The sequence below is a fragment of the Amblyomma mixtum genome, chromosome 1 (genome assembly GCF_055824585.1).
Source record: "Amblyomma mixtum isolate Tamu chromosome 1, ASM5582458v1, whole genome shotgun sequence".
Classification (NCBI taxonomy): domain Eukaryota; kingdom Metazoa; phylum Arthropoda; class Arachnida; order Ixodida; family Ixodidae; genus Amblyomma; species Amblyomma mixtum.
In genome coordinates, this window is record NC_143012.1 from 182,063,850 (window position 1) to 182,068,065 (window position 4,216).

The following is a 4,216-nucleotide window of genomic DNA, read 5'->3' on the forward strand; positions in this document are numbered from 1 at the left end:
CCTTTTTCCTTCGCGTTTCAGCCGTTTTTTCTATGTTGTTGCCTGCTCCGCCGGCTGGCGCCGGTACGCGCCTCAAAGCAAGTCACCCTCCTCTGCTGAGCCATGCCTTCTGTGTGTGCACGTTGACGGTAGGGAGGGGGGTGGGGGGAATGAGTCGTGTGTTTCCTCCTCACCTTCGTGTCCACTCGCCCTCCTGTTATTTTCCCTCTCCACAGCTTGTCAGCGGCGGAGCAGTGGAAGCGCGCGGCGTGCAGACGTAGTACAGACGCTTGCGAAGTGCTGGGAAGTGTGCGGCGCGCTGGCAGTCGTAGGTGATGGTGAACGGGTGTCAGCGGGCGGCGCCAACGCTGTGATGCTCGTTCCCTCGTGGCGCGCTCTTCGGCGCCTTTTGTTGCTCGACCTCTGCAGCGGACTCCGGTGCCGATACATATGCGTTCCCTGCCAGAGGCGCGAAGTGACATCCGGACGCTGCAGCCTTCGCTGGAACCACGAGGACTACACGTGCTTCCTTGAACGCGCCACATCTGCCCTCGTCCTCACGTGAGTGAAACAACACAGTGGCGCACGAGCATTTCTTTGTGCCGGAAGCGGGAGCATCATTCGTTCGAGTGTTGCATTCCGCAGCATGGGTTACGCGTTCGATGAATGTGCGCGCCGTTCCATTCGTTTCCTTATGTTCTTGTATTGTTCGTGGGCACGTTTTGCTTTCTTCAGAGCCAGAGCGAATGCTAAAACCAAGCCACCTGTGTCAGAAAAAAGAATAAATGATCAAGTTTTTACGAATTCGCTGTGAAGTCAGGGATTTTGGCATTCCGCGCTTTTCATGTCACGACAACGGCGCCAACCAATTTCGACAGAAATTTGTCATCTGCTTTTCTCGGTAATCGTCTTGTGACAGATGTAAACAGGTATAGCCTTGCGTCCCGTCTGCTGTACAGATGCAAATACTCCGCTTGAACTACTTGAAGAGCGGGGCGTAGAAGCAGTGTGACGAAGTGTGATTGTGTACACACGACGTTGTGTTCGACGACCGGAAATCTAAGCACGCGCGACGAGCTTTGCTTCAGCCAGCTAGCAACAAAACCGATACCAAATCGTGCGCGTCACTGGATTATCGCCACGTGATAGCTGATAGCTGACGTTGCTACGAGAGACGTACTCAGGCTCATTTTGTTTTTGCTTACTTCTTTTTCACTTCCGCCTGCCTTTTTGAGCTCGGACACCTCTATTTCTGTGCAGCAAAAGATGTACTCACGGTTTCATTATCTTAGTAATGTGGATATAGTAACTGGTGTTGCAGTAACAAACACAAGCAAATTACTGCTTACAAATTCATTTAATTCTATTAATTATAGGGAACAGGTGAGACAGAAAGCTGCAGCAGCAGCTTGGCTAGTCCGCACCTCCTACAAGGTGACAACAGTGGATATTTTGGAACTTGACAACATGACATGGCAGTGCAAAAAAAAGAGAAAAGAAAAGAGCGTGTACAACACAAAAAGGACACACACTGTTAAGCATGCATACCGGGGCTCACATGCAAAATAAAAATTAAAAAAAAAAGAATCCTCTTAAAGCTTGATGTGCACAAGCTGTTCAATTATCGATACCCATTCAGGTGCTAGGTACACATTCTTGTATGTTTCCACGAACCTCGCAATGGACTCATGGAAGTAGTGTGCCGGCCATGCATCAACATCACGTGTCGTGCAGCCATGCAGGCCTTCCATATGCAGTGCAATTCCATCAGCATCACGAAAGTTAAAATTTGTTTGGAGGAAAAGGGGTGTTCATTGCTTTTTATACAGGAAGCCCGAAACCATCGCGCACGTCTTCTTGGGGTGTTTGGGCTGAGTATCCTTTTGGGACATACAGCGAAGAACACTGAAAAAAAGACCTGCCATTAGATCCCCAAGGAATTTGTTTCCTACCCATAGTCAATATCACTAATTGCAGCTTCACTGTCATCACTACTATCATCCTCAAGGTAGACAAGGAGAATTATGACATGCATTTCACGATCCCGGAAGTGGCGCAGTTGTTTAAAGTGCTCAGCTGGGGATCCAAGGGATGGAGGTTCGATTTCCTGTAGAGAATTATGATGTGCATTTCAGTAGATGACATCACTTGATTGACAGCTATAGTGGGACAGGACGCCGTGACTATGAGTGATTAAAGGCTTTCGCCTTAAAAATGTGTTGTGCCCCGCCGTGGTGGTGCAGTGGTTAGGGCACGCGTCTAATGTGGCCAAGGGTGTGGGATCGAATCCCGGCCATGGTGGCCGCTTTTCGATGGAGGCTAGAAGCAAGGTGCCCGTGTGATGTCAGTGCACGTTAAAGAACCCAGGTGGTGGAATTTTTCGTACCCCTCTGCTAAGGAGTCTCTCATAGCCTGAGTCACTTTGGGACGTTAAACCCCACAAACCAAACCAAAAGTTTGTTGTCATGATGGAACAATAGCGCAGCAAACATGGACAGAGAGAAGACTGAGACAAGACAAGTGCTGACTGCAACTCAGCTGTGCTCAGTGCTTGTCTTATCTCAGTCTTCCCTCTCTCACTGTCTTCCTGACACCAGGTAGACGCCATTGCGTTTGACCCTCATTACAAAAAAAATTGATGAATTTGTTGCGCACAAGAGTGGCACTTTGTACACAGTTTTGGGCCCTCGCGCGCTGCAGCTCGAACATTGCTGACCTTGATTCTTCCCTCTTTCGTGGATGTTCCCGAAGGGGTCAGAGCTGTCAGCGTAGCCAGGAGGGCAGTAATGGCTGCTGGAAATGCTCTCCAAACAGAGGAAATTGTGCAGTGTGCATGTGGCTTTCACTACGTTACCAACATTTTCAGGCTGCTAGTTGATCCGCCTTTCAAATATGTGCCACCGGGACGCCAGGATCCCGAAGGCATTTTTGGCACACCTTCTGTGAAAAAAAAAAGAACTTTTGATTGCAAATGTAAACCTTTTCACAATAACAAGCAAAACCATTCTGTGCCTCAATACGCTTGTTCTAACAATTTGAAAATATCGCAAGCCGGCATGTCTGTAATAACCGCTATAAAATGAAGCCAAAACAGCATCAGCTGAATTTCCTATTATGTTCTCACTTGACCAAGCTTAAGAAAAAATGCCAGCACACGGCATGAAAAGCCCATTGAAAGGAGTGAAATTGCGTTGTTATACATACCTTGCACGGCTGAGGCGATATTTAAATACCACTTCAATATCTGTGCGGCTCCCCGGCAGTGGCCGTATAAAATCCGGGTGCAACTGGAAGGGCTCATCGCCAACAAATACATGAGGGCAGACCTTTTCCGACTGTGGCAGCTGGGCTGCATGAGGCAGGTCAAGCTTGCCCTCTTGTAGCCGTTGGCCAATGGGGGAGTCCTTAAAAATGCCCCCATCACTTAGCCTCCCAGGTGCACCCCCATCAACAAGCCGGAAGAGGTATAGGCTGCCCACAACTGCCATGAGAACAATGGAATGGGTGCCCTGGAAAGAAGTAGAAATATGAACACTGAAGGCTTGGTTGCAGGGGTGTCACTACCACAGGAGTGAACAGTTGCCATAAGATGACCTTTGTGCGACATCTTCCTCAGGATAAATGAACATTCTCCTGTAAACCTTTCCATGACCCTGAGAAATCGGTTCGACTGGGTGGTTTAGGTGAGCAATTGTCACTCTTTCCTACGCTATGAGCACTGCCCAATATGGCAGCACCGTTCACTCCTTTGTGAAATTGTGTGCAGATGGAATGATGTCTTTCTTAGTTTTATGGAGACTACATGGCTTTCTAAATAGACTTGCCATAACAAGCCCCTTATTTTTATCTGCTCAAGCACTTTGCATTCATTCCACATGTATATAACATTTTTTTCATAGCTGTTAGGGCCCCGCTCTTTCTTGCACTAGTTCTGTGTGACATTGTTTTGCAGACATAAATGACCCTTTCAACAATGCTTATCAATTTGGGCCTTGACAGCAATGTAGCAAATAGGCTGTAACCTTTAAATGCTACATCACATCTAAATATTTTTGCTTTCATACCTTGTAGTTGAAATAAAGGCTTGCCGGCATTCCTGGGGCATTTAATTTCAACATGTTTGGCCACCGACTCCAGTAGCCTGAAGGAATTTGTAGCCATTCCATTTGGGTTGGAGGCTGCAACATTAAAGACCAGTGCTTAATCAAAAATGAGATGCATGTATCATAGCCGACCT

At 47.7% G+C, this 4,216-nt stretch overlaps 1 pseudogene; it reads right to left on the minus strand.

Moving 5' to 3' along the window:
* Positions 1 to 728: 728 nt before the first annotated feature.
* Positions 729 to 3,467, minus strand: LOC149370151 (uncharacterized; annotated as a pseudogene).
* Between the last annotated feature and the right edge of the window lie 749 nt (positions 3,468 to 4,216).